The following is a 9,456-nucleotide window of genomic DNA, read 5'->3' as shown; positions in this document are numbered from 1 at the left end:
AGAAAAAATGCATCAAGCAAATTGCGTACTAAAAAATTAATATAGGCTAATATAACACAAAGAGAAAAATAGGGCATTTGATACATGATAAAGTATATGACAGAAAGAAGGAATTTACACTGAAGAAAAACCAGAGTAATAAACAGAAAACACACAAAATTAACTTAAGTCATGCAAGTTCATGAATCAGTAATTGTATTGATTATAATCATAGAATATACCTCAACAGTTTGTCCTGCATGCATGTTTTCCTGTCACTTACAATTAAATTGTATTTGCTGAAATATCTTTCAGCATCTACCCTGTTAGTAGGAGCTCAAGTGAATAGCAAAGTTGCTTTCTGCTTGGGTAAACTGTGGGTGTTTTCTGCGAACAGCATTTACAGGCAGTCTACATCTTTATTTTTATGCGTTTGGGCGAGTTGGCCGTGCGTTTAGGAGCGCGCAGCTGTGAGCTCGCATCCGGGAGATAGTGGGTTCGAACCCCACTGTCGACAGCCCTGAAGATGGTTTTCCGTGGTTTCCCATTTTCACACCAGGCAAATGCTGGGGGTGTACCATAGTGAAGGCCACGGCCACTTCATTCCCATTCCTAGCTCTTTCCTTCCAATCGTTTCCATAAGACCTATCTGTGTCAGTGTGACGTAAAACAAATGCAAAGAAATATTTTTCTACATAATTTGAACCAGCAACAAAACTATCCATCTTATCCCGAAAAGTATGACTTTTCTTATACTTTCAGCAGAGCGAATGAAGTTAATCAACTCGCCTGCTTTCACTTAAATTTTTCAAATCTGTGTAAAGTACTCCGCCAGTAGTGAAAGGATTAAAAAGCTTGTCAACCTCTTGGGAAAAACAATTTGTCGGATATTCTACCGTGTGACTACTTAACATTTTTCAAGGACTTACGCATACTCTCCAAAAACATTTTCATCAAACCATGATTTCCAGCGTGTGAGTTCAGGGAAAGGTAATGCCACTGCTGGAAGATTTGGAAGACTTTCCTCGAGAAAATTCATATAAGCACTTCTCATTATTCTTGAATATAAGAAAATTATTTTCAATTTCGACACAAAATGTTCTAGTTGTGACACTTCTTTTAAAATCACATCTCCAACTAAATTGAAGTGTGCGAAAAATGTTGAAGGTGCCTATTACACCCTTCCGCGTCTCGAATAGACGACCCACGCATAAGAATGCCTCCACATAACAGGGTCAACACCCACGGATGAGACTAGAATGAAGAGCGGCTCGAATTGCCGAACGAGTTTCGAATCGCTCCCCTCCTACTTTCTGTGCTGGCCTCGGCAGCTCGAGCACTTGGGGGTGGTACGTTCGAAAGAAAAACAAAAAAACAAATACTTAAGATGGAGCCTTAGGTAATAAGAAAGTAGGATTCTCTGGATTCAACTGTCTACTGGATACTGCTTAGCATAACTACAAATGACAAGAATCATATAATGGGGGTTACGAAGAATAATTTATTCAAAATATGACATAATAATAATAATAATAATAAAAATATAACCCTGTACAATGAATTCTCCGCATACGGGAGGGAAAGAAAATAATCGACACTTTAAATTTTGACTCGCCTGAAGGGGTCGTCTGCACTAAGGTATAATTGAGGTTTTGCGACCACTATCGTCCATCTGTCCCTCATTAGTTCATACAGTTTCATTACATTTTAATATTCTGTCGATCACACAGTGAGATGAGCTGATGTCCCTCTACATAGTACATCCTGTTCTTAGCACGAAATTAACCGGTTCCTGCACTACATGATTTCCTTATTATCAGAGATATTTACACAATACATAGACAAAACACACATACCATGTAGTTAAAACCCCGGACTTCCCTTATCTGTCACCAAGATAAACAACGTTGAACATCGGTTCTCTTTGAACTAAAAATAAATGCACATTAAGTACTAAACACACACATATATATGCATAAAGGGGGCTATTCCTGTAAGAAAAACATGGTTATCAGTGTCTTCTGCCCCAGCCCAATCTGACCTGGGCTCGAACTAGATGACTCAGACTGAGAGGTACATTCCTGAAAATCCCTAAACTAGTCACGGTCTCATATTACCGGATATTGGGGGAGATCCCTACTCATTTATTAATTACCTTCTAAATCACCGTGATATTTTCATTGACAGAAGTGTTCTTAGCTGAACCATTTAAAACAACAAGCAGTCACGGTGGAGACCCAGAGCCCGAGTCTTATTACAATACCCGGCAGGCCCGCTCTGTCGCGAAGGGCGAGGAGCAAACGCTCTCAAAGAAAGAAGGGAAGGTCATTCACTTTACTACAACCATCACTCATTCATTGGCCACGCCGGATTGTTCTCTCAATTACAACGGCCAGCCCTCCTTTCTCGGAGACACATATCTATGGCCCACTTCATTTGTTTATTCATCCTACCGCAGAATTCCCAAGAAATACTCATTTATTCTATACCTCCTCATTCTTCTCGTAGACCGCCGATTGTGGGCACCATCACTTCTGAATCACCTCATCGTAAAACTATCTGGGAATTCGGCCCTCTCATTACGTCTCATATCGCGTATCTCCTTTACTTGGGCAGAGGACTCTCATGGTTCCTCCATTCCACGCTTCTCATCTTCTTCGCTCACCGCCCAAAGTTATGCATATATTTATATTTTTACCACACATAAGACTCTGGCTTCCCTGGATCTCAGCCGGTTGCAGACAAAAAATACTCCATACATTCCTGGTTAAATAATCAAGAATCACGAGAAACTCGTGAACTGTTCCTCACAATTATACCTAAATAACACACTTATGTACCTCTCTCGGTCAGGATCTCTTCTCTCTTATTGTACATGCAATTATTATTTGTGTAAGTTACGCATGCATTGTCTGACTGACCGATGAGTTCCCCCAGCATATACGCTAGCCATCTTGGACATTAACTAACAACGTTTGGACATGGTTTTCCTTTCTCATCCACACTATTGTTCCAACCACCCCTAGGGGAACTCAAATACTCTCCTATCCTTGTTTCCCATACTTGCTACGATGTTTTACATATTACTAAGAAGAACCCCTCACAATAAACTAATCATTAAGAAAAAACAAAAGGGTCGTCCGGGGAGTTAGTTCCCTTGAATTTACGTTAACATGATCAAGAACAATAAAATTTCCATATTAAAACATGCATTATTTTACAACATTTAGGTATTACAAAGGAAAGCTCACCCTACTACCGGTTCTACATTAACGTGCTAAGAAATTATATTTGACATCACTCATCTGTTTGGTGGCCGTGGTTTTTCCTTCCACGGGAGACCCATGGCGTAGCTTACTGCTGCACGGCCTCGGCGCTGGAGTCGGGCGTGCCGTCCTTCGATCCTCGTCCACACAAGTCCGTCATCCTGGATAGCTCGTTCACTGCTGAAATCTTACAGTAATCCAAAGGGGTAACACTGCACAACTCGTCACACGATCCTCTGTTTACCGCGACACACACACAGAATTTACACAATGAATAAGCAGGTCATTCTAATCACAGCGAGCGTGTTCACAGCATGAATCGGGTGACTCACGAGACTTTAGAACCCTGACTTCAGAGTAGCGATTTGGATGATGCCAATTTATTGATATCACGTACTCATCTAGGCAGGCATTGTCCATAGCCGACTCCCGCTACTCGTTTATAAATTATGCTCGCAACTTAATTAATTGACATGCGGCACAGAGACATTCGACTAGGGTCGCTTGGCTTCCCGTCTACACTTCACAAAGACTTTTGTATTTCACGGCTGCGACGGACACAATAATACTGTCTTAGTATGCGGTCAATAGGTTTGGGACTGTAAAAACTGGAGCACAATGTAACAAACTGTCCCCTCTCAGCGACCCGCCAGGAACTGTCTCCAGCGAGGGCCCACCCGGCTTTTATTACCTTTACACCGGAAGACGGGGGCGTATGTTTTTCACGGTTCATTAAGGACAACAGCTCCTTTCCTCCCAGGAATTAAAAACATTTAATTGGTGCGTATTGTATCCCTCTCTTTGCTCTACCAGTGGACAATATGCGCTCGGCCAGCGATCGGCTGTTTTCCCGTAATTTCATTTCCGCATTTTGATTATTCCATTAGCGTCATCTGGGGGGTGGAGTCATTTTTGAGCGCGACTCTTAACTTGGGGGACGCTTCACGCTCACATGTGTTTGCGATATGTCACGTCTGGACATCTGGTGACCTCCATTCGTCCCTTGAATAAAGTATTCCATATTTGTAGTCTGGGATACGCAGAAAATTCAACTCTATTCATTGGTGTGCCTCCCATAATTTTCCCATGTCTGGATCAAAATATCCTATAATTTTTACGCGCCAAAATTCGACGTTGGCACCCGTGAATCGTGCATAAAAACCGGAACTTCCTTCTGTTAGTTTGGAATCCTGGGAAACTAGGCCACACCTCGAGGCGTGTTTGACTACCGTAGCGTCGCGTCATATCTCCAACTCTGTCTGCGAGTTGAGAGGGCTTTTTCACGGGGGCATGGCTCCTGCCCAACCTTTGCTTTGTTTTCCCGGCGATCTTTCGCGGGTTCCGTTCTAGCCAGATGCTGCTCGAGTCCCTTCGCCCATCATCCTACAAATGACGCGACTTTTATAAGTGATTTTAATGGGATAGAAAGGCACCTATGATTTCAATGAGCTGTACAGGACACTGTACGGTTTCACTATGATGGTCACCAATAATTTATAGTCTCCCATGTTTTTAAAGCATGTCTCCTTCTATAGAGCCGAACCTGATACCAAAACCAAGTACATCTTCATATGAGATATCTTATTATTTCAAAGTGTCAATGATTACCCTGCTACAAGTTGTACCATTTGCTTTGTCAAGAAAGCTACAACTACGTAGTAATACATCCTGGCTTCTCTTGCCGCACATTGTTCGGAATAAAACCACAAAAAATCCTCGTTAAATTCATGACTTTCTTAGTTTTAGAGAATCGGATAAAATTAAATACGCGGTATGAAACTTAAAATGCGATTCTTTCTTCGACAAGTACTCACGGAAGGCTGGATGCTTGATTTTGTGAAGACCTCCTGTGGGTGAAGGACGCAGACGAAGAATACAGCCACAGTATGCCCTGCCTCCCGTGAGAGGCAACTAAAAGCGTAACACCCCCTGAGGGTGGAGGATGCAGATGTAGAATACACCCCCGGTATCCCCAGCCTGTCGTAGACGGCGACTAAGAGGGGCGACCTTCATGCGGACACGAATTGTGCTTTGGTACAATGTATTGGACTCCCTGTGGATAGGAGGGGTTGAATACATCCACAGGTAATCCTTGCCTATCGTAAAAGGTGACTCAAAGGGTCATGTGACCCTCGGTCACCTCCTTTTTCTTAGGGTTAGTTGTAGACCGATTCAAAATTCTTGATGTGCGTGCTGCTCGGAGGATGGGCCTATTACTTGTGTGACTACGCCCGAAAGCCTGATGGTATTCCCAAAATTGACGCCGGGTGGGAGCTTCATGTACCCGCGCAGTAGTAATCGCCTGACAACACAAGTCCCCGCAAAGCCGAATGCGAGAAAGACATATTATTATTATTAATAACTGTTAACTGTTTGCTTATTTTCTCACACTCTCTCTCTCTCTCTCTCTCTCTCTCTCTCTATATATATATATATATATATATATATATATATATATTACTCTGTACACGCTATGGGTACATGCTATTGCGGGTGATTGGAGGAAGGGAGTCCTAGTGTCCATTGCCTCAGTCATCCCGTATTAGGCATCGTCTAAACATCGGATCTCGGGCAATACCTGCTACGACCAGGTAGTTATTGCCTTGGCTGCTTGGTTCGGCTACAGAGGCCCCTGGTCGGAGTGGGTGGCATTCGGGGAGCATGATTTCGGACATGGATTCGAAACGTCTTCATCCTGCCCAAGGTGTCCCGCTGCGCCCCCCGATCCTCCGAAGTTTTTCACTTTTGATTCCCTGTGGGGTTCGACTCGGTGGGAAAATGCCCAGCGTGTTGGAATGGGATCCAGCTTCCCTAGGTTTCTGGTTGCTACAAGAGGACTGATGTAAGTGACTTTAAGCTGGTAAAGTATACTTTATTTAGTAGACACATTTACGGTGTCTACGGTGAACTGGAATACCTGCAAAAATATGTATATAATTTGTTGCTAAAGACGCGCACTGCCGTGCAAGCTGATCGATTGCTAAAGTGCAACCACTTTGGCGATATTCCTGTCAAAGTGGAGAAGCACAAAACCTTGAATGTGGTTCGTGGAGTTATCTTCCACCATGATCTCATCTTGAACACTGACGATGACTTGATGGAAGACATGAAGCACTGTGGATACACGTCCGGGGCATTACGCGCAAAGTTAACGGCTAAGACTTTGCCACGGGTGCGTTAATTGTCCCCTTCAAATTGTCAGTGTTACCAGAAAGTCAAGGTAACAACCTATCGCTACGATGTGAGGCCGTACATCCCGCCATCCATGCGCTGCTATCAATGTCAGAGGTTCGGGCATATGGTTTTTCGTTGCTCGAATCTGTCTCTGTGTGGTACAAGTGGCAGATGAGCCCACGACGCGAAAGAGTACATAACTCCTTACAGGTGTGCTAACTGCCCTGGTCTTCATTCACCCCGAGATCGGAACTGTGCGGAATATCTCGGTGAAAAGAAGATCCAGGAGATCAAAATCATGGATGGTCTTTACTACCGCACCGTAAGTTCAATTCTATGAATGCACCTGCCAAGACACTAGACTACAGTAAGATAGGACTCTTCAAGATTCGTCGTTTATATCATGTACACCTGTTACAATCGCTGTGCACTAGGCGGCAATTCCTCGTGTGAGCAAAGCCACAAAGAGTAAAAGCTCGAGGGGGTGTGGTGGGAATCACCCCACCTTCGACTATGAAGTAGTCTGTGCCGGCTCTTAATCCTAAGCCGGCACAGCAGGGGTGAAGGCCAAGACTCCCCCTACTAAGAGATCGACGAAAGCCATGCTCACGAAGGCGGACGCGGCATCGTTGACCAGGGCTGGGAAAATATCTCCCAGACCGTCTAAATAAGAAAAGAAAGCGGAGAAGTGGAGCACCCTTACTAGGCGCTCCCGCACTTCACCTGCAATGGGGAAATCATGCCCTCCACCTGGAGGGTATGAATCAGCGCCAGGAGGTACGCGTGATCCTAAATCTGAGCGCTCCCCTCGTAGAGGAAATTCCGCCCCCAAAATACGTCGAAATTCTGGGCGTCAGTCCCCTCGTCTGTTGATGACGGGATGGACGTCAACTTTTATCTAGATCTACGGATGTAGATGTTGATGTTAGTGCTTAGGTTAAAGCATCTTGCTGCTTATAACCCAACACCCTTCACTTTTAGTCCACACTATGGCACTGTTACAGTGGAATTGTAATGGTTTTGATAGGCATCTTTCTGAGCTGCACCAGCTAATTAGTGAGTTATCGGCGAGTATAGTCTGCATTTAGGAATCTAATCTCAGACCAGGTCATCAGATGGTCAGGAGAAATGACATACTCTGCTCGACTAAACCACTTTATGCTAACCACTCTTCCGGTAATGTTGGAATTTTTGTTCGTTCTGATACCTAAAGTGAAGAGATTACACTAAGAACCCCACTGGAGGCTGTAGCAGTTCACGTTCCGCTGCCTGTAATAGCAACAGTGGGTAATGTTTCTTTTCCACCGTCATCATAAGCATTTATTCGTCAACGAATGTGTAGTATATAAATACAGTGTCATTTGGACACATTAATTGTGTCGTCTCAGATGGCTGAACAGACCGATTCTGGATGCACAGATTTTATTGCAGTGACAGCACACACTAGGAGTTGTAGCAGGTGGTTGTGCAAGAATGCCACCCCTCGCATTCGCTCGTTCTTTCCTGCGATTCCTCCTCTCAGCTTCTAATCTTCTCCTATCTTTTTCTAGATGTTCATCTCCATTGTATACAATGCTACGTCATTTGGGCCTATCCTCGGCTGTAGTTTCCCAGTTGATCGTATCAATATGACATCTTTTAAGATTATACTTTAGAACATCCTTATATCGTTTAAGCTGACCTCCATGGTTACGCTGGCCTTTCTTTAGTTGGGAGTACAAGATTTTCTTTGGGAGGCGTGTATCTGGCATGCGAACGATATGACCAGCCCGGCGTAGCTGATGCCTGACTATCATTGCCTCTATGCTTGTAGCGTTGGCTTCCTCGAGGATGCTAATGTTGGTTCGACGATCTTGCCATTTAACTTCCAGTATTCTCCGTAAGCATCGTTGATGGTATTTTTCCAGGCATTTTAGGTTTCTCCTGTAGGTTGTCCAGGTCTCGCAACCATAGATAAGAGTAGGGATTACAACAACATTGTAAACGTACAGTTTGGTTCTCACACTGATATCATGATTGTCAAACACTCTTCTTAGGAGACGACCGAAAGCCGCACTAGCGCATCTTAAACGATATTGGATTTCTGCATCAATGTTCCCACATGTCGACAGATGGTTCCCAGAGAATGGCCATTGATTGTAATAGTTGGAGTTCTCTTATTGGAATTAGGTGCCGGCTGGTAAAGGATCTTAGTCTTATCAATATTAATTTCCAGTCCGATATTTTCATATGCTTGATTAAAAGCATTGAGGATTGATTGCAGATCTTCCTCTGTGTTGGCTAAGATAACATTGTCATCTGCGTACTGAAGCTCTATAACTGACACTGATGACACCTTGGTCTTAACTCGCAGTCTGTTAATATTAAACAGATTTCCATCAGTTCTATACGGAAGTTCTACTCCTGATGGCAGTTTATCATCCACAAGGTGTAGTATAGTTCCAACAAATAGTGAGAACAATGTTGGAGCAATTACACAACCTTGCTTTACTCCAGTAGAAATACGGAAAGGGCCTCCTGGTTTTGTATTACAAAGAACAGTAGCAAACATGCCGTCGTGTAGCAGTCTGAGTATCTGTATGTATTTGTTTGGACATCCGATCAGAGCTAGAATTCTCCATAGAGCTTCTCGATTAACAGAATCAAACGCCTTGACAAGATCGATAAAAGCCATGTACAAGGGTTGGTTTTGCTCTCTAGACTTTTCCTGCACTTGCCTTGCACTGAAAATCATATCAATTGTACTTCTGTTTGGCCTGAAACCACACTAAGTTTCTGGTAGGCACATTTCAGTCAATGGCAGTAGACGATTAGACAATACTCTAGCAAGAATTTTTCCTGCAACAGAGAGTAATGATATTCCTCTATAATTGTTACACAGAGTCTTATTCCCTTTCTTGAAGATAGTGATGATGGAAGCATCCCGTAGATCAGCAGGGATTGTTCCCATGTTCCATATTTTCACAATCAACATGTGTGTATGGTGAATTAGCAAAGGACCACCCTCCTTGAAGAGCTCGACTGGAATTTCATCTTG

Source organism: Anabrus simplex, chromosome 3, assembly GCF_040414725.1.
Source record: "Anabrus simplex isolate iqAnaSimp1 chromosome 3, ASM4041472v1, whole genome shotgun sequence".
Lineage (NCBI taxonomy): Eukaryota > Metazoa > Arthropoda > Insecta > Orthoptera > Tettigoniidae > Anabrus > Anabrus simplex.
The sequence above is the reverse complement of the archived record's forward strand: the minus strand, read 5'-3'. Positions refer to the sequence as shown.